Raw genomic sequence first — 22,390 nt, 5'->3', positions numbered from 1 at the left:
ACCTGCCTTTTGCTCCGGTTTCCTCCCACAGTCCAAAGATGTGCGGGTTAGGTTGATTGGCCAGGTTAAAAAATTGCCCCTTAGAGTCCTGGGATGTGTAGGTTAGAGGGATTAGTGGGTAAAATATGTGGGGGTAGGGCCTGGGTGGGATTGTGGTCGGTGCAGACTCGATGGGCCGAATGGCCTCCTTCTGCACTGTAGGGTTTCTATGATTCTATTTCTATGACCCTTAAAAGGTGAAGGGGGAAAAGTTTGTGCGGAACCGTTAGAAATGGCGGAGCTGCTTAATGAATACTTTACCTCGGTATTCACGGTGGAAAGGGATCTGGGTGGTTGTACTGCTGGTTTGCGGTGGACAGAAAGGATCGAGCATGTGGACATAAAGAAAGAGGATGTGTTGGAACTATTGAATGGCATCAAGGTTGGTAAGTCGCCGGGACTGGATGGGATGTACCCCAGGTTACTGTGGGAGGCGAGGGAGGAGATTGCGGAGCCTTTGGCGATGATCTTTGCATCGTCGATGGAGACGGGAGAGGTTCCGGAGGATTGGAGGATTGCAGATGTGGTCCCTATATTCAAGAAAGGGAACAGGGACAGCCCGGGAAATTACCGACCGGTTGGCTGCAGAATGCATTTGTTTGGTTAGAGACCATCTCCCTTCTGTATCCAGCTTGCAAGAAAGCTGCAGCCTCTTCTCTCTGCTGTCTCTCTCTACCTTTCTCTCTAAGTTGGAGACTATGGCTGGGATTCTCCTAGCCCAGTGGGAAAATGGAGTTGAAGATCATGATCCGTATTGAATAACACAGCGGGCTTGCTGGGCCATATGGTTTTTTCCTGCTTCTATTCCTTATTGTTGATTTTACCTCTTTCCTAGTTTTGCAGAAGAGAATTATAATTGACACAACCTTGCACTAAACCCAACACTTGCATTGAGAAACTTTAAATGAAACAGTTTCAATTAAATCTTAATTGCATCTCGAGTGGTCAATCTGAGATGACTAAGTTGCTTAGGGGTGACCTGTGATTTGAGGTCTTCCTGCTTGGTTCACCAGAATTTTTCCAGTCAATACACATCTTCTGCCTTTTTGCTTCGAGGACTTCCCATCAATACCTACCCTCTGTCTTAAGTGCCACTATGTATGTCTTTTCACAGGCTTACCCAAGAGTTTGTGAAAGAGCTCTTCTGGATGTGATTGGTTAGTTTGCACGATCGGTTATTGGTTGGTTAGCATATTCCCAAGTTGTTTTCCATTGGCTTAGCCATATAAGGACTTCCTCCCATCCCAATGTCTCCTTTCAATCAATCTTTTGCTGATTTCAATCAATTTGCCGTGATTCATAGTTCAAATCAAATTGTTCTATTTTTCAGTCGTATTATTGCAATTAGCAAGTATTGCATTCATCCACTTTCCACAGAATAAACACTGCTGAACTCTTAGCCCATCCTTTAACCCTTCCCTTGCATTATGTTCTTGTATTCCTTGCAGACTATATTGCAAAATAAATGACAGACTGTTCTAGAATCAAGAATATTAAGAATGCAGATTAATCTACAGATTCCCAATGTAGCTGAGCAAATGTTGGTGTGTTTTCATGCCATAATGGGGATGACAACTTTAAAAATTACTGCCAGCTAGAGGTAAAATGCAGCAGTTGCACTACGAGGGTTATGGCATTTTAGAATAGGACTTTTGACAGAGATCTTGTGACACTTGATGACTTCTTCACCATGCTAAATGGTAATCTATCATCAAGGAAGACAAAGCGAGACATCTGGATATAAATTGTCCTATTGGTAAGATGCAGCATGGGTTCATGAAGGGCAGATCATGTTCGACTAATTTGGTTGAATTGTTTGAGAACATTCCATGCGCAGTGGACAATGGGGAACCTGTGGATGTGGTGTATCTGGATTTCCAGAAGGCATTTGACAAGGTGCTGCACCAAGGCTGCTGCATAAGATAAAGGTGCACAGTGTTACGGTAATGTATTAGCATGGATAGAGGAATGGCTAACAGAAAGCAAAGAGTGGGGGTAAATGGGTGTTTTTTCTGGTTGGCGATCAGTGACTAGTGGTGTGCCTCAGCGATCAGTGTTGGCACTGCAACGGTTTACGATTTACATCGATGATTTGGAATTGGGGACCAAGTGTAGTGTGTCAAAATTTGCAGATGACACTAAGATGAGTGGCAGAGCAAAGTGTGCAGAGGACTCAAAGTCTGCAAAGGGATATAGATAATCTAAGTGACTGGGCGAGGATCTGGCAGATAGAGTACAGTGGTAAATGTGAGGTCATCCATTTTGGTAGGAATAACAACAAAATGGACTATTATTTAAGTGGTACATTGAAGCATTCTGCTGTGCAGGGGGACCTGGATATCCTTGTGCAAGAATCACAAGGAGTTGGTTTGCAGGTGCAGCAGGTAATTAAAAAGGCAAATGGAATTTTGTCCTTCGTTGCTAGAGGGATGGAGTTTAAAAGCAGCGAGGTTATGTTGCAGCTGTATAAGGTTCTGGTGAGGCCACACCTGGAGTACTGTGTACAGTTTTGGTCTCCTTACTTGAGAAAGGATATACTGGCACTGGAAGGAGTGCAGAGGCGATTCACTAGGTTGATTCCGGAGTTGAGAGGGTTGGCTTATGAGGAGAGACTGAGTAGACTGGGGCTATACTCACTGGAATTCGGAAGAATGAGGGGAGATCTTATAGAAACATATCTATTCCCTTCATAATGTTATAAGATAGAAGCAGGGAAGTTGTTTCTACTGGCAGGTGAAACTAGAACTAGGGAGCATGGCCTCAAAATAAGGGGCAGCAGATTTAGGACCGAGCTGAGGAGGAACTTCTTCACACAAAGGGTTGTGAATCTGTGGAATTCCCTGCCCAGTGAAGCAGTTGAGGCTACCTCATTGAATGTTTTTAAGACAAGGATAGATAAATTTTTGAACAGTAAAGGAACTAAGGGTTATGGTGAGTGGGCGGGTAAGTGGAGCTGAGTCCACAAAGATCAGCCATGATCTTATTGAATGGCGCAGCAGGCTCGAGGGGCCAGGTGGCCTTCTCCTGCTCCTAGTTCTTATGTTCTTATTAATTGTTTTAAATCTGAGTTATTATTTCCATATGTGATATCAACCCAAGAGCAAGGAAATTACAAAGAATAATATTGCTTTATTTAAAACCCATGTCACATATATCAAGATGAATGCCTTTGGAAATTAATGTCTTAAATTTGTACATTATTATTACACTAATTTATATTAATTGTATTTATCATTGTACTACCTACTACCAGTGAAATGTTGTACGACCTACTACCAGAGGAATGTTGCTCTTGATGACTGGCTGTCTGGTTTATCCTTGAGGCCAGTCTGGTAGGATTGTCGATCGATGCAAATCAGAGGTAGTGTGCTGATGCCTCACTCTCACTTGGAATTGGAACCGGATTAAGAATTCCAAAACTTATTTGATGCAAAGTGTCCTGCAGAAAGATAGGAAACATTCATTCCATTAGTCTATGTTAGATTTAACCTTGGAACAGTATACACCAATCCAATGCATCATCTATGTTTCCTGCGTAACTTTCCTCTTGCCCCTAGTTTTTTTTTTGGTTTTGAAATATTTGTATTTGTCAAATTGCTAGTGATGGAATAATATTAACAATTCCACTGCCAGCAATGCTAACTGGAAACATGCAGCTCCTTCTATATAATTGTGTTTCTCCTAAATTATATGATACTTAGTGTAACATTGTTAAATCTAATGTATAAATACAGGAAACATGTGTAACATATCCACTTGACTGTTGAAGTCCTAATGCTATCACAAAATGTATTATTTTTCTCTGTTGATATAGGCTCATGCCAAGCATGCTTCCATTAATTTGTGTTTCCTGAGCTGAACCAGTGTACTGTGCTGTTCTGCATCAACACAATTTAAAATGTAAAGATAATTATGTCCAGGAATTATGTTGTCAAAAAGTTCTCTGCGCTCTATAACTTTCCTCAAATCTCTCCAGGTGACTTATCATTTTCCATGATTATGGCCAAGAGCAAACTGACCCCCAGAAGTAAGGTTACTGGAGATGCATCAGTGTATTTAGGAGCAACACTCATTTATCTCCCTGTTTGAATGCATTTGCTCCCTGCCTCCTTCCCCATTCTCAACCCAACCCCACTGGATGGTGCTTGGAGGCTATCACATGGCAGGTTCTGAAATTAGAACATTAGATACAAGCTTGTCTGATTTAATAGAGGCAGAATTATTTAAACTTCCTGGGATGCAAGAGATGCAGGATGTGGCTAGGCAGCATTGGTTTCCTTCTTGCCCTGAAAACACACAACATGGTGCAGAAATCATGTGTAGGTGGCAAGTTCTCACTCCTGAAGGACATTACTGAACATGTTGATGTTTACAACAGTTGGCCTGCTTTAATAACTGTTTTCATTTTCTTGCCTACAAAATAACTAAATTTAGTGATGCAACAACTCTCCAGATTGTGATTTTTAAACTTCGAACTTTTGGGGTGCTTTCCATGGTGGGAATGGGAGAAAGAGGATGGGTGGTGTAGAATAGGGAGGGAAGGTGGGATGAGTGTGTCAAGCACCTTTCCGGCTCCCTCTAAGTCGAGCGGGGAAGGTAGACGATGGCTTTCCTGCCCAGAGGCCAACTGAAGCCACTTAAAGACCTCATCCCACCATTACTAGTATTTTATAAGTTGTTGGGGAGGGGGTGGGTAACACCATGTGAGGAGGCCACCATGTAAAATCTGGTGGCCTGCCTGTGGGAATCAGGGGAGGGGACCCTCATGATTGGGCAAGGGTTACCCTGCTCAGAATGGTTCCATCACACTGCAAAACCCCACTGTCTCCATCTCTGGGGCCTGCCTAATTGACCCCAGGTGCCCGGCCAGCTTATCTGCACTGCTGGCTGCTCTGGGGCCTGCTGCAGTCCCAGCATTACCCACCATGCTCTGTGCTGGCCCTCTGATTGGCATTGAATTCCTTTAGGGCTTCTAAAAATGGTCACACTGGGATAGCATGTGACTTTCTGTCCAGTGGACAGGGCATCTGCAGCAGTTTAATTGTTCTGTGTTCAATTTCATTAGTCTGCTAACTTACCTACGCTCACTGCACTTGATTGGTTAAGCCTGAATGCTGACTCAGAACTATGTAAGCAGAGAAGCTACTAGAAACTAGAGCACAAGTACAGACATTCTAAAGCACTAAACTTGTTGTACACTTAAAATATACAACAAACTGGCTAAACACATCTGCACCTGCCATGTTAATAAAAGGATATAGGTGCACTGGAAAGGGTCCAGAGAAGATTGTGTGGATATATATTTCAGGGGAGGATTAACCAACTGGATCTCTTTTCCCTTGAAAAAGACTGAAAGGTGATCTAATGAAATGTTTTCTTAGATTGGATACAGAGAGAATGATTTCTAATTGGATGCAGCGAGGATGATTTTTTTTTAAGGGCATATCTGGAGACAATCAAGAGAAATCCAATAGGTTATTCGGAAGAAAGTTTTTTACCCCAAAGAGTGGTGAGAATGTGGAACTTGTTACCACAGGCAGTGGTTGAAGTGAATAGTATAGGTGTATGTAAGGAGACAAAAGGGAGTAGATGGCCATAATGGTAGATTTAGAAAGATAGGAGGAGGCTCATGTGGACCAGAAACACCAACATAAGAACATAAGAAATAGGAGCAGGAGTAGGCCATCTAGCCCCTCGAGCCTGCCCCACCATTCAATAAGATCATGGCTGATCTGAAGTGGATCGGTTCCACTTACCCGCCTGATCCCTATAACCCCTAATTCCCTTACCGATCAGGAATCCATCTATCCGTGAGTTAAACATATTCAACGAGGTAGCCTCCACCACTTCAGTGGGCAGAGAATTCCAGAGATTCACCACCCTCTGAGAGAAGAAGATCCTCCTCAACTCTGTCCTAAACTGACCCCCCTTTATTTTGAGGCTGTGCCCTCTAGATCTAGTTTCCTTTCTAAGTGGAAAGAATCTCTCCACCTCTACCCTATCCAGCCCCTTCATTATCTTATAGGTCTCTATAAGATCCCCCCGTCAGCCTTCTAAATTCCAACGAATGCAAACCCAATGGACTAGTTGGGCCGAATGGTCTGTTTCTGTGCTGCATATATAATGTAGTACATTTTATTTTTATATTTTTGCTGACATTTTAAACCAGAAAGGTAAAAGAAACCAGTGTATGAAAATGGAACAATTTTGACAGTATCAGGTACTCTTGGATGATGTAAGCTGCAGGCTGATATTGTAATTGCATCACACCACTGTCATCGGTTTCCACTCTGACTTCACCTCCAGTGAAGTTATTTTTCTCCTTTGTGGAGACAGCGGCACTCAGTCAGTAACATGGCTTGTTGTTGTTATTGACCATCACTTCAAAATCAATATTCTGAAAGTCTGCTCACTTGCTCATCACCAATGAAGTATTCCCTGCTGCTGGGCAAGCCCACACACTACCATCAAGACTTGAGGATGATTACACATGTAATGATGCTGCCTTGTTATGGAAGCCACAATGTAAATCTGTGGTTTCTGCTGTGAACCCTGGCATATGACAACTGTTTGACTATTCTTTCTTGGATCTCTATATTGCTGCTTTTACTCTGTTCAAAAAAAGCACCACCAGTATGAAGTTTTTAATTTAAGGTGTATTCAGAATCCTAGCTAAGGACTAATGGCTTTTGGGAATTTCCGAAGCTATCAGTAACGGTCACATTGCAAACCAAGGAGAAACGGATACAGTAAACAGTTTAGTCCCATAGGACTTGGCGGCCTCACGTTGTGCTGAAATGTTCATACTGAAATTATACATATTTCAGTTGCTTGTTTCAGAATCAAATGTCCAGTAATAAATGTCTGGAGCACCAGCCGATCTTGTTGCTGAATCCCTCTCCCCTAATGCACTGTTAATAACTGATGCCATAACTGATGTAATAAAGCCGGCTTTTGTTTCCTGCACCAGTTTGGGCCTTCACTTACCTTACAATGTGCTCACACAGCAAATCTCGAGGCTGCATTAGCCACGGATGTAAATCCTGTAGTGGCTGCTGAATCCGGAGGCCAAAAACAGGATTTGTGCTGGTGAGATTTTAGTTTGGGATTCCCCCCACTCCCCCCGCTCCCTTCAATGGCAGGATCAGGTTCACGCCCAGGATGGAATATCATTAGTGGGCTTGACCCGCCACTTCCGCCCTCAACATACCTTCCCCACAAAGCTGGCGTGATATCACACCGGCACGAATCACTACTTGTTTTCAAAAACAACCAGTTGTGATGACCAGCCTGGGGGCACACACGTATAGCCCCCAAATGGTGAGGGACATGCATAGGCAATGCTGAGGTGGGTCTCTGGGGAGCACCATTTGGAGTTGGGTAGCCTAATGCATGTGGGAAAGGGGGTATCGACGATGCTTGTGGTGGGGGCGGGGGAGGGAATCCTTTGTGGTCCTGCCCCAGTGCTGCAAACCACGCTGCCAGGGCAGAGTGCCTAGAATATGGAGACAAGACTTTCCTGTGCAGCAGGACAGCTTCATGTCAGTTTTCGCTCAAACTAGGACAATTCCACCCCAAGTGTCACTGATGAGAATCATTAGTCAGATGAGAGGGCCAAATAGGGCATAAAACATATTGCAAGTCTACTGGACCACTGCCCCTGGCCCGCTCAGGTTCTTACCCACTCCGGGCAAGAACCCGAGTTAAAAGCTGACTTGAATCCATTTAAATGCAAGTACTGGGTTTGAGGCCAGGTGTTCTGGCCTCCCTGTATCCTCCTGCTGCACCCCCCCCCCCCCCCCCCCACCCCCTTCACCTGAACGGGAAGTCCAGAGGATGCCATTCTCTCATAGTCATGACAAGTGGGAACCAGGTGCCAGGGACTCTGAGGAGGTGGGGGGAGGGGTTCTGTCTCCAACTGTGCCCATGGGTTCCCCTGTTTCCAACTGTGCCCATGGGTTCCCCTGTTGCTGCTGCAGGATAGGGGAAACTCTCGAGGGTCTTGGGCTGTTAGGGAGAGGTTGACCTATGAGCATATTCCCAGGATGTTTTCTGCTAAAAAATCATCTGTGTTCTGTACAACCATTGAAACAGCCTGGTCTCATTAATATGCATAGCTCTTGAACACCTGAAGCCTTACAAATCATAGCAGCACTCTATATTCTACAGTAGAAATTGCCCTCAGTTCATTTCAGATGTCCCAGATGTAACCAGACTTGAAGTGCTTTGAGTGACGGGAATGTCAGTTTCACTGGGGAGATCCCCTTGCTTTCTCCCATAAGCCTGAGCTGCTCTGAAACCTCAAGTGCTTTGATGGCTAGGAGCATTCATTTTCACTAAGGGGATTTTCCTTTTTTTAGTTTGAATGAACCAAAGAGGGGATTAGCCCAATTTTGTTTTAAATAAAGAACTGATGGTCCATTAACTGCTGACTTTTTTTTGACTGACAGCTCCAGGGCTGACGCTCCATTAAGCCTGAAGTGCTTCCTCACACCTGCTCTGTCTGGCTCCATTTTTTTTTAATACTGCAATTTCTTTTCAAGTCTTTGATCCTTCCTAGAAAGCAGATGTGCTTTTTAATACCTTGTTTCTCACCTGCAAAGCTTCTCACTGAACCCATAAGCTCCATATTACTGCTTTTTTTTTCTTACTGATTTTGATTTTAACTCTGCCAAGCTTCAAGATTGGATCAGCTGGGGTTTTTATTTTTTGAGGTAGAGGAGGCTGAAGGAAAATTTAACTGAAGTACGTAAAATAATGAGGGGGCCTTCAGAGGGAATATGTAAGGATTTCTGAAAGCAGAGTCACCAGGGGCCATAGGTTACAAGTAAAAGGCAGAATGATTGATTAAAGGGGGAGTTGAGGAGAAACTATTTAATCAGGGTGTGGGGAGGAGTGGCGCAGGAGAGTGATGGAGTCTGACATGTACAGAGCATGGTTATCCATTACAAGCACCATCTACGGGGCTACTGCCAAGGGCTAAGAAATTAATCTTATCTCCTCAATTCATCCAATAAGAGCCTCAAAGACCATTCATATTACTGAAGACACCAAGATAATTTTGCCATGGACATGAGATAAGGATGCAGAATCTTGTTCATTTGCTATTTCATTGGCTCTCAGAAGTTTCACAAGTCTGACTTGTAGCTATCTTGGATTTGAAATGGAGTTATGACAATACCACACTTAACATGCCAGATCCTACAGGTGAAAACTGTTCATTAAAGTACCAGGCTCTTTCTACATGATTTTGCTTTCTCCTTATCAACGTTCACCTTAAGAACTGTTCAATGTAACCCATTGGCACATGAGGACATGATAAGGTGCTATGCAAGTCTTTATGGTGGTTCACATCATTTTCAGCATCTATAACTCAGATGGTGGGCTGTTGGTCACTAGGAGGTATGCAAAGGCCAGCATTAGGGTAACTCTCCGTCCCTACTTGGGGAGTATTTTGCCTTCCAATGATGAGATTGGGAACTCGTGAGACATTATTGTCAGAATTTTACTGCCTCGCCCACCCAAAGCTCGTAAGATCCCGCCCGAGGCCAAAGGAGAATGCCGTTCTGCAAGCCGTGTCCACCCCGACTCTGGGACAGGCGAGGCGATAAAATTCCGACCCACATGTGCTAATCCTTCTCTCTCTGCTGCATTTTATACAAGCTCAAAACCCAAGTGCACTGTACCACCCTGATACCCCCACACAACATACAATTTCAGAACTACACCTCATTCTATTAACATGAGTGTTTGTAAAGAAACCATTGAGATGCAGTTGTTGTGGGGAAAACTACAGGTTTGATTCAGTTATCACATTTTAAAAAGACCATAATGAATAGGAACAGAAGTGGGCTATTCAGCCCCTTGACCCTGCTCCACCATTCATGGAGGATCATGGCTGATTTGACATTCCTCACGTCCACTTTCCTGCCCTTTCCCCGTAACTCTTGATTCCCTTACTGATCAAAAATCAATCTATCTCAGCCTTGAATATCACAAGGACGCTACCCCCACAACTCTCTGGCAGAATTTCAAAGACTCTCAACCCTCAGAAGAAATTCCTCCACATCTTAGTCTTAAACTGGTGCCCCTTTTTTATTCTGAGTTTATGCCATCTGGTCCTGGACTTTCCCATGAGGGGAAACATCGTCTCAGCATTTACCCTGTCAAGTCCCTTAAGAATCCTCTCTGGTTCAGTGAGATCACCCCTCATTCTTCTAAATTTCAATGAGTCCCAACCTGTTTAACCTTTCCTCATAAGACAATCCCTCCAATCCCAGGGAAATACATGAAATATCCAATTAGCCTAATTTTTGGGGAGCTATTCAGTTACTTCTGGGTTGTTGCTGCAGAGGTAAATCCTCAGTTAAAGGATTGATCTCATGAAAGATCTAACATGAAATGCATTGAGAGTGGGTTATTCTTTCTGCATTCCCTTCTTTCAGAAGAACTGAAGGAAGTGTTCTTGAATGGATGGAGGTATTTGAGACATTTTTCCCATAACAAATTATAGATCCAGGTGTACCTCTGATCTAATACAGTATTACACAACTTTTCAAGCTGAATTTATCATACTAAAATTGTAGTACATTCTTTGAGTAAGATTATCTTTGGTGCATTGAATTCTCTGAACAGCATTTTTAAATTCTTCATATCTAAACATTGATTAAACAGCTCTGATCATTAAGCATAAGTAGCCATGATAATAGATTATTATTTCTTGACTTTATAAGTTTCAGTATAAAAAGATTTTTAAAAATTAAATAGGTTAAAGCTATTTAACACCTTAAATAAAATCTTGAAGTGAATGATACCTTGCCAACAGCGTAATAATTAGTTTTCTGTCTCTCTTGAATGGCTTTAATTGTTCAGCAGTCAGCATTAATATTACTGAATGATGTGCCTTAGAGCCATCACTACATCTAATAGCATGACGAGACTGATTAAAACACACATACTGCTGAAATGACATGGCAGTTTAAGGATGATGAATGAATACAATTGCTGATGAATGCAGATTCATTCCTAGTGGTGGGTTTAATTTCAGATACAGTAAAGAGGGTGGTGCAGAGTTGTGGTCCATTGCCTAGCTCAATAACGTCTTCAAGTTAGTTTCCCTGTAATGAACACAGTTTATGCAGGTGTCATGATAATATTGTGGAAAAACTTGCATGACCCAGTAGATAGAATTCAGAGCCCCAGAACTAATGATGAATAATTGGCAGAAGAAAGCCAATGAAGACCAGTCACACAAACCAAATGGCATGGTTGGTTGGCATTTATGGTGAATGGGAGTGGGTAAGGTTTAACTTTAAATTGTCTCTATTCACCTTCCTCCAGAATGGGACAGGGATATAATTTGAAAGTTAACAAATCAATGTTTCCTAGATCCACCAATGCTCAAAGAACAATACAGCACAGGAACAGGCCCTTCGGCCCTCCAAGCCCATGCCGCTCCCTGGTCCCAAACTAGACCATTCTTTTGTATCCCTCCATTCCCACTCCGTTCATGTGGCCATCTAGATAAGTCTTAAACGTTCCCAGTGTGTCCGCCTCCACCACCTTGCCCGGCAGCGCATTCCAGGCCCCCACCACCCTCTGCGGTAAAATACGTCCTTCTGATATCCATATTCAACCTCGCCACCCCCCCCCCCCCCCCCCGCCCCCCCGCCCCTCTCACCTTGAACCTATGACCCCTCGTGAACATCACCACTGACCTGGGAAAAAGCTTCCCACCGTTCACCCTATCTATGCCTTTCATAATTTTATACACCTCTATTAGGTCACCCCTCATCCTCCGTCTTTCCAGTGAGAACAACCCCAGTTTACCCAATCTCTCCTCATAACTAAGCCCTTCCATACCAGGCAACATCCTGGTAAACCTCCTCTGCACTCTCTCTAAAGCCTCCACGTCCTTCTGGTAGTGTGGCGACCAGAACTGGGCGTAATATTCCAAATGCGGCCGAACCAACGTTCTATACAACTGCAACATCAGACCCCAACTTTTATACTCTATGCCCTGTCTATAAAGGCAAGCATGCCATATGCCTTATTCACCACCTTCTCCACCTGTGACGTCACCTTCAAGGATCTGTGGACTTGCACACCCAGGTCCCTCTGCGTATCTACACCCTTTATGGTTCTGCCATTTATCGTATAGCTCCCCCCTACGTTAGTTCTATCAAAATGCATCACTTCGCATTTATCAGTTTGTTCTTCAAGCATTGACTTCAGTGTATTGGAAGATTGTTTTGATTGCTTTCCTCTCCTTTTATATTTGGCTCTTGCTGTCTTCCCCAGCCTGATGCTTTCTCTCGACTCACTTTCCACACTTTGTACTCCTCAATATGGTATTGCTTGTGAAGATAAATTCAGTGAGCACCAATTATCTCTCATTATGTTGCTCAAGTAACCACTATTGATTGAGCCTTCAGCATGATACCTAACTATAGCTCAACAGCTGAGTTTGATCCTGTTTTCATGCCAGTACCCATACATCAACACTTCTAACTGATTTCTTGACAGTGATCAACAGCAAGAAATGTGCCTGTTAGGTGCCATGACTGCCCTTTAACCATCTCTCTCTACCCCAGTCTAACCCAAGGTGCAGGAATCAATTGTGATGCACCTCTTGCCACTTGGCTGATCTCAGTTAATCCAACAGATGGCTGGGATCAAAACTTTGCACCTCACTGATTTGTACTACACAGCTAAAATGTGTTGTGAATAAACTCTTTAGGCCATTGACTAAGTTCAGAAAAGAGCTTTGAATGGAAAACTTTCACTTCTGATACTAGATGACATAATTTGAGGTGGTACTGTAGACAGCAGGTTTTGTTGGTTTCTGTTTTAAGTAGTCAAGGATAGAGAACACAAACTTACTGCATGCATTAGGACCAATAAGAACACGTGTTGTAATCCCACATATTGCAAACTTTATTTTCCTGCCCAGTGAATCAAACTAAATATAAAAATAAAATACCGCAGATGCTGGAAATCTTGTATAAAAACAGAGGAGCAGCTGGTAAAACTCAGCAGATCTAGATCTGCTGTGGCTACAGGCCACCAAATGGTGGCCACTCTTTACTTTGAGACTATCTTTAATTCTTCAGTGGGCACCTTCATCTTGAGGTGCCCTCATTCTCCTACATTGTCAGCTCCCACCTCTGACAGTGAAGCTGCTGATCCGATAGACTCTCGTAGAACATAGAACAGTACAGCACAGAACAGGCCCTTCAGCCCACGATGTAGTGCCGAGCTTTATCTGAAATCCAGATCAAGCTATCCCACTCCCTATCATCCTGGTGTGCTCCATGTGCCTATCCAATAACCGCTTAAATGTTCCTAAAGTGTCTGACTCCACTATCACTGCAGGCAGTCCATTCCACACCCCAACCACTCTCTGCGTAAAGAACCTACCTCTGATATCCTTCCTATATCTCCCACCATGAACCCTATAGTTATGCCCCCTTGTAATAGCTCCATCCACCCGAGGAAATAGTCTCACTCTTCAGTTGGATGGGGCTCCCAGAACCAAACACTTACTTGATGGCTTCCTTGACAATCGGCCTCTGGAATGTGTGCCTGATATATGGGCATTCCTGACCTGCACTTTCAAAACTCGGGAATGAAAATCCAACCCATTATTTTCATAAGCATCTTCGAGAAACATCCACTGTAACGCTGTCATACTTCGTGAAATCTTCTGCTGCAGCAGATGTTTCACATCCACAATTCTAATTTTTGAGATGTATGTTTTCACCGGATTGACGTGCTTTGGTGTTTTCAGCCTGACAAATCATATCGCATGGTAAGCCAGTCAACAAAGTCCCTTTAACAGCAAGTCTTTTCAAACAAAAATGCATACATACATTGGTTATTTGAGGCTCTTCAAGGGGACAGTTTAGAGATGGTCAAATTACCCAGAGTGCTTTCATGCAGTCTGCAGCTGCTGTCAGCTCCAGTGATATGGGAAACGCAGGAGAATTACAAAAAGGGTAACGAAAGGTCATGTGAATAGGAAGACGGATGAATTCTAATGGTAACAGCTCGTCTTTTATGAGATGATAAAGACTCCATGCATGATGTGACTTTCTGTAGCTATCCTTGGATGTTTGTTCAGCAGTTGTTTAATTGCAACATCATGTTGGTTGCTGTGATTTTCAATTTTGGGAATATTAAGGCTGTACCTTCATTGATGTGTTCGTGTTTATCTACCAAGAGCACTGAACTCATTAAGATAACAAATGTTGGGTGACAAAATTACCTAAACGTACAATGAAGTCTAAAGGGAGGAAATGTTAATATGTTAAAAAAAAATTTAACAAATTGTCCGTGAAGTTGGGCAAGATCAATTGACTGTGTCAAGGCAATTAGAATTTAGACCTCATCAATCAAACTGAAGTAATCAAATCAGTTTATCCATCTTGAATGAAATACACTTATAATTTTTTAATGTCAGTGTGATAGCTCTTCCTCCTGAGCAGGTGAAGCAATCCAATTGGCCATTTAGTAGTCTTCAACAGAACCAATTCATTTTGAGAGCTGGGGCTGATTAGCAAATCGCTGCTGGGTTGCAAAAAAGGACAAAGGAGGGAAATTATGCATAGAACCAAAGGACGTGCGTGAGATCTTTAATGAGTACTTTGCATCAATATTCACAAAGGAGAGGGACACGATTGATTGATGGTGTCTCGGAAGGGTATGTAAACCCTCTGGAGCAAGACACCATTACGAGGGAGGAAGTGTTAGGTGTATTAAAAAGCATTAAGGTTGGCAAATCCCTGGGGCTTGATGGCCTCTATCCCAGATTACTGAGGGAGACAGGAAATTGCTGGGCCTCTAACAGTGATCTTTTGTTTCCTCATTGGCCACAGGTGAGGTCCCAGAGGATTGGAGGATAGCCAATGTTGTCTCGTTATTTACTGGGTAATTATAGGCCACTCAGCTTGATGTCAATGATAGTGAAACTGTTGGAGAAGATTCTTAGGGATAGGATCTATACACATTTGGGACTGGTCTTATTAGCAACAGACAACATGGTTTTGTACAAAGGAGGTCATGTTTTGAGGTGACAAAAATGATTGACCAGGGAAGGGCCATGAATGTTGTCTACATGGGCTTTAGTAAAGCATTTACCAAGGTGTCTCATGGCAAGCTGGTGCAAAAGGTTAAATATCAAGGGTGAACTAGCTAGATTCTGAACTGGCTTGGCCATGGTCTCACCTGATCAGGGTGCAGCGCTCCAAAAGCTAGTGGCTTGTGCTACCAAGTAAACCTGTTGGACTTTAACCTGGTGTTGTGAGACTTCTTACTTGTTTGGCCATGGAAGACAGAGGGTAGCAGTGGAAGGGTGTTTTTCTGAATGAGGTCTGTAACTAGTGGTGCTTCGTAGGAATCAGTGCTGGGACCTCGGTTTATAATATATATAAATGACTTGGAAGAAATCATACTGGTCTGATAATTTGCAAATGATACTAAGATTGCTGGAGTTGCAGATAGTGATGAAGATTGTCAGAATCTCGATAGGCTGGAAAACTGGGTGGAGAAATGGCAGATGGAATTTAATCTGGACAAATGCGAGGTGATACATTTTGGTAGATCAAATTCAGTTGGGAGCTATAAAATAAATGGCAGGAGCATAGGCACACAGATATCTGGGAGGACAGTTCCACCGATCCACCACAGATGGAAAAGATGGTGAAGACATCATATGGTATGCTTGCCATCATATGGAGCATCAAGTATAAAAGTTGGCAAATTATTACATATTTTATGTTATAAAATGTTGGTTAGGCCACATTTGGAATACTGTGTCCAACCCTGGTTGCCACACTACTCCCTCCAAAGCCTCCACATCCTTCTGGTATAGAAAAGGTTCACCAGGATGTTGCCTGGTATGGAGGATATTAACTATGAGGAGAGATTGAATAAACTGGGATTGTTCTCCCTGGAAAGACTGAGGCTGAGGGCCGACCTGATAAAAGTTTATAAAATTATGAGGTATTGATCGGGTGAACAGCTTGAAGCTTTTCCCAAGGCAGAAATGGCAATTACAAGGGGGCACAAGTTCAAGATAATGGGGGGGTGGGGGGAAGATTCAGTGGAGATGTGCGGGGAAGTGTCTTACACAGAAGGTGGTGGGGGCTCGGAATTCACTACCAAGTGATGTGATTGAGGCAGACATGTTAGCAACATTTAAGACTTATCTGGATAGACACATGAGCCGGCAGGGAATAGAGGGATACAGGCGGTTGGTCTAGATAGGACAAAGTGATCGATGCAGGCTTGATGGGCCAAAAGGCCTGTTACTGTGCTGTACTGTTCTTGTTCTAGAGTGCCCCATGTTATTATTTGACACTTGCATGGTGCAATTATTAGCTGCTTCTTGTCAGTTCAAGTCAAGGTGACATCTAAGTCCTGCAAGGACTGCTTTATCACAAGAAGGTTGTAAGTGGAGCCCAACACTAAATCGTAAGTCCTACTCCTCATCTCTTGATGGAAGAAAGATGATGAAGTCGAAGATGTTTATTCGAGGAAATTGGCAGTGATGTCTTAGAGTTCTTTTGATTGGTCTCCAACAGCTACACCAACTTTCCTTTGCGTCAAGAATGACTCCTGCCTCTTGGAGTTTTCTCTCTCTCTCAGCTCCCACCAATGCCTGTTTTACAAGGGTTCCTTGATGTCAAATTGAGTTGATGTGGAGGGCAGCTATTCTAGTTCTTCTAACAGCCAGTTCTTGTGTTCATATCTGGATCAGGATACTGTGGAGTCCAGAGTTGAATGATTCTGGTGAAAATTGAACTGAGTGTTGATGAGCAGGTTATTTAGTGGGCGGGTGTAACTTGCTAGTGTTATTGATGACTCCTTCTGTTTCTTCTTGATTTTTGGAGGATTTGATAGGGTGGCAATTGGCTAGGATAGATTTATCCCTTTCATTATCAATGGGAGATATATGGCTAATCTTCTATGTTATTTGATACTAGCTGAGAGTCGTTAAACATTTGCAGTTGAATTAGTATCCTTTTGCATCAGTACTTCTTCAAATACAAAGATTTCCAGGTATTCCTTCACCCAACTTTAACCGAATCAAAACTTCTCATTCCGGAAAAAGCTACATAGAGTGTCCACGTGTGAAAACAGGCCTGACTCTAACCTTGTCACTTTATAGAAGTGAAAATCTAATTGGAAATTGTTATTTCTGGATTTGAAAGGCAGGTTTACATCTGATGGGTGCAACATCAATCAATGTGTATCCTCAATCTGTCTGCTATAACTTTCAAGTATCAGTGAAGAAACAGTTTCTGAGCTGTCAATCCTGTTTCATGACAAAGTCCTCATTTAGGATTCCAGTTTTTTAACAGATTATGGTGTGGCATGCCCATTGGAAGTTAAGGATATAGACTGTGATCATCTCCTTTGTTCATAAAGAATCAATGCTGATGTATTCCTATAATTCACTTGACAGCTCTTCTAAGTTTTTCATTCAGACCTAGCGAATAATAATTTTTAACACAAAATTGTTTTTCAATAAATTATTGTACCTGTTATGCCACATTTAACCAATTCCATCATCTACCCACACTTTCTGTGCCACACAATTTCACCCTAGCCCTCCCAAAGAGGAGTACCTCTCCTCATAATCTGTTAAAGTGAGTGTGAAGTGGTACAATCCACACTTCTTCAACTTAAGTAGTTAAATCAAAATAACTCCCTTTTTTAAAGTTTATTTATTAGTCACAAGTAAGGCTCACAATGAAGTCACTATGAAATTCCCCTAGTCGCCACACTCTGGCACCTGTTCGGGTCAATGCACCTAACCAGCACATCTTTCAGAATGTGGGAGGAAACCGGAGCACCCGGAGGAAACCCACGCAGACACGGGGAGAACGTGCAAACTGCACATAGACAGTGACCCAAGCCGGGAATCGAACCTGGGTCCCTGGAGCTGAGAGGCAGTAGTGCTAACCACTGTGCTACTGTGCTGCCCGCACCATGCCTCCCTGATACTCTGTTTAAAGCTAACAAGTAATTTATTTATCTAACAGTGAACAAGTTAACTAAATATTAACAAACAGAATAAACACTATTCTAATGGAATGCTGTTTAGATAAATACAACTCCCACAATAGAATTGTAGTCACTCTGAATTACAACCAGGTTTAGTGTCTTCTGGAATATTCTGGGCTTTCTCTGATTCTTCTACCTTTGGTACCTACGCTATCAAGATGGAGCTTTCTCTAAGACATGAATGAGGCTGTTACTCTGTCAGATGGCAGTTGCTCTCTCTGCTTATTGTCCCACTGCTGCCGCCTTTTATACCTGTGGTGACATTATCAATATCCCCCACAATAGGGTTGGTCTCAGGTTGCCAAAACTGTCAAATTTAAATCTGATAGGTTGCTGGTATCCAAGTGCCTGATTTAAACTGGCTAATTTCAAAAGACTGTTCTGATACAAATTGGCTGAACTCAAAAAAAAAATTCAAAAGCTTTTTTGTTGTCCTGGCAACACTGCTGCCTGTCCCTCCAATACAAATGTTTCATTTTGGGCTCCTAATGTACTTGCATTTTTTAACAGAAAAAACATACCTTTTAAAGGGACAATGTAATGCCTTCTGCTTTTAGCATTTTTAAAAAATGCTAACCTCACAACAGTAGCAACCTCTCCAGCCAGGGTAACTTTGGTCCACTGCTACCACCACCACATAGGCATTGCCGACCAAGTAAACTCACCCTGAGATATAGGAGATAGAGGGAGGTAGTGGCACTGTCACTGGACTAATAATCCAGGGAATCGGGCTAAAGCTCTGGAACTTGAGTTCAAATCCCACCATGACAAAGGGGTGAAATTTGAACCCAATAAAATTCTGGAATTAATCTACTGACCATGAAACCATTATCAATTGTCATTTAAAAACTCATCTAGTTTGCATTCCCTTTTTAGGGAAGGAAATCTGCCGTCATTGCCTGGTCTGGCCTACATGTGATTCCAGATGCACAGGAATGTGGTTGTCTCTTAAATGGCCTAGCAGGCCATTCAGTTAAAGGATAATTAGGGATGGACAATAGATGCTGGCCCAGACTGCAATGCTCACATCCAACAAATAGAAATAAAACCCTTAACTGACCAATCAAAACAGTCACAACAGACTTGAATATGTCTGTGTCATAAGGATAATGGAACGTAACTAGCTTGTGTGCCATTGTCTTCAGTATTACAGCTGTGATATTGTCATAACTTTGCTATTCCAAGTGTATTGGAATATCATACGGGTGAACCAAATGAGCTGGATGCTGATGTTGGGGGCTTTGGTTGGAATCTACATTGGACCAACCATTTGACACTTCAACATTCTGCATCTTGAACTTTTATTTCCATTAATTGAAACGAGTGAAAATGCCAGTTATTATAATCACACAAATGAACATCCTCCTTATTGCAAAACGGTTATCATTAAAGCTTTATATAAGACAACACTGCATCCCTCAGGTTTTTTTTGAAGAAATTAGTTTTTAAAAGTAGCATTTGTCAGTGTATTCTCTTTAAAAACAAAAGAAGCACACTTGTAACTGTCACTCACTAACCACTGCTTATCTTGAGATTTTGGTGCTTCATGTTTCTGCTCCATTAACAACAGGGGAATGTGGATGGAATTTTACGGGTTCACCCCGCACAACAATGGGATCACCCACGGTTTTTCAATCTCTCGTGATTTTACGCAAGGCAGATTTCCAGTGAAGTCAGCCTCTCACTAGAAATGGGCGAGAGGCTGAATAAATTATTTAAATTCATTTAAATCTTTTACATCTGTTTAGCAAGCCCAGCACCGGACTCACTTGTCTTTTATGGCTTCACCAGGAGAGGTTCTCTCTGGCAAAATAGAAACCCTACAGTACAGAAAGAGGCCATTCAGCCCATCGAGTCTGCACCAACCACAATCCCACCCAGGCGCTACCCCCATATCCCTACATATTTACCCGCTAATCCCTCTAATCTACGCATCCCAGGACAGTAAGGGGCAATTTTAGCATGGCCAATCAACCTAACCCGCACATCTTTGGACTGTGGGAGGAAACCCACGCAGACACGAGGAGAATGTGCAAACTCCACACAGACAGTGACCCAAGCCGGGAATCGAACCCAGGTCCCTGGAGCTGTGAAGCAGCAGTGCTAACCACTGTGCTACGAGGGAAACACCTGCTCCCCATGAATGGGGGATGTTGGCCTAGTCGGTGAAATGGGAGGCTGAGGGCAATGCCAGTCTGGCACCTTGGCTCTGCCCAGCAGGCAGTGCCTGGGGATGGGGCTTGAAGGGGTGGCCTGATTGAGGGTTAGGGGGGTGTGATCAGCCATGGGCCCCCACAATTGTGGTGTGGGGGGGGGCAGGGGGGGGGGCGAGTGGAGAAAGTGTGTGAGGCTGCTTGCAGCAGCAAGGGCCTAACAGGTCTCAGTGTCTGTTGGAATTTTGCATGTGCAGCATTAGAGGTCTGCACATGTGCAATGGCTCCTTCTACAGTTGCTATTACGCATGTGCAGACAGAGGTCTGCAGGCTGGCTGGCGAATTAAGCCCAGCCCACTTTTTGCAGCAGCTAGGAACAGTCTAGCCCATATTAAGTGCATAAGATTGGGGGTGAAAGCTTGCCCAAAAACTGGATCAGGACCTCTCCCATTTTCATAATAGCTGGACACTTGGAATCAATCTCATAAAATTCCACCCTGTAGCATTCATTGATTTTATAACGGTTTTCACCCTTCGAATGATCGGATTAATTTTAACAATCTAATTCCACCTACCAACTGATCTAAGACCTCCAGTGCTAACCCATAAAATCTTGAAGTGGTTAACATTGCTGCCTCACAGTGCCAGGAACCTGGGTTCGATTCCCAGCTTGGGTCACTGTCTGTGTGGAGTTTGCACGTTCTCCCTGTGTGTTCTGGATGGGTTTCCTCTGAGTGCTCCAGTTTCCTCCCACAGTCCAAAGATGTGCTGGTTAGGTTGACTGACCATGGTAAATTGCCCCTTCATGTCAGGGGAACTAGCAAGGTAAATATGTGGGGATTGGTGTGATTGCGGTTGGTGCAGACTCAATGGGCCAATGGCCTCCTTCTGCACTGTAGGGATTCTATGATCTGAAGTACTGTTGCATGAGTACTGGTTACTCTCTGGAACCTTGTCAATGTGGCTATTCATTGAGTGCAAATATAAAGGGATAAATTTGGAAAAATGTATGGGCTGAGTGGTCGTTTTCTGTGCTGTAAGATTTTGCGATTCTAGGTGTGGCTGCTTTTGCTAGAGATTTATTCCACTGGATTGTAACATCAGTCTGAACATGGTGAGACATGAGTAAACAAACCTGTTGAAAGTCAATTGACAAAGTGATAAATATCAATGACAAAATCTGTAACATTTGGAGATTTATAGGTTTGTACCTGCTGACTAATTCTCTGGCAAAATGAATTTTATTTAGAGCCACAACAGCCTTGAATTTAATACTTGATCATCACTCCTTGTATTTCAAAGTGCATTCTCCACAGGGCGGGTAATCAAAATGTCTGCTCTGCTCATGATGGTTCTTTAAACTGAGCAATGTAACTAAAATGCTGATAAATTAGCATTAAAAATGAAAACGTTAACAATGGATTATAACTTAAATTATGGATACGTTAACAGTGGATTATAATTTACCAGGATGATAGGGAGTGGGATAGCTTGATCTTGGTTTCAGATAAAGCTCGGCACAACATCGTGGGCCGAAGGGCCTGTTCTGTGCTGTACTGTTCTATGTTCTATGTTCTAACTTTAACCATGATGCATAAGTTTCATGTGAGTTGCCTTAAAATGTTTATCACATCAAAATCAATAATTCATGATCTCTCTTCTAACACATTTCTAGGTCACTTCAGAGTAACCACCTTGGTGTTGGGCTGCAGTCATATATAGACCAGACCAGGTGAGGACAGTAAAAGCTTCCCTTTTTGTTTTTTAAACTGAATTAAATTGCTCAATCTGCCACAGTGGAGTTCATTCTCGACTGGATCATTCATCTGGGTCTATTGGATTCTTAAACGCATGACATAACCACTACCACACCAATGTTAACACCTTCATTACATGGGATGGTAAAATTTGACAGGGATGAGGAGGGAAAATAGAAAACATCGTGGGCATCAGTCATAACATGACAACTTATGATTTTGCTACTCTTGGGTTATTAGGACCACTTATGGAATAAATGTGTTGCATATTCTCATCTGTTTATGAATTATTAACATAGGGTCACTATTTGATTGTCACATGTATTGGGATACAGTGAAAAGTATTGTTTCTTGTGTGCTATACAGATAAAG

At 42.8% G+C, this 22,390-nt stretch overlaps 1 protein-coding gene across 11 annotated transcripts in view; it reads left to right on the top strand.

Annotated features, from left to right (window-relative positions):
* The window catches only part of LOC144498811 (ciliary neurotrophic factor receptor subunit alpha-like), a 314,103-nt gene that overhangs the window by 35,965 nt on the left and 255,748 nt on the right, over positions 1-22,390 (top strand). For 10 of the 11 annotated variants that reach the window (XR_013498760.1, XM_078220550.1, XM_078220522.1 and 7 more), the window contains one exon: positions 21,937-21,993. The exons of the other annotated variant lie outside the window; for it this stretch is intronic. The gene's annotated coding sequence lies outside the window, so the exon portion shown is untranslated. The remainder of the gene's footprint in view (positions 1-21,936; positions 21,994-22,390) is intronic. 11 annotated transcript variants of the gene reach the window in all.

Source organism: Mustelus asterias, chromosome 1, assembly GCF_964213995.1.
Source record: "Mustelus asterias chromosome 1, sMusAst1.hap1.1, whole genome shotgun sequence".
In the NCBI taxonomy this organism is placed as follows: Eukaryota; Metazoa; Chordata; class Chondrichthyes; order Carcharhiniformes; family Triakidae; genus Mustelus; species Mustelus asterias.
Note: the sequence above shows the minus strand (reverse complement) of the source record. Positions and strands in the feature narration are given on the sequence as shown.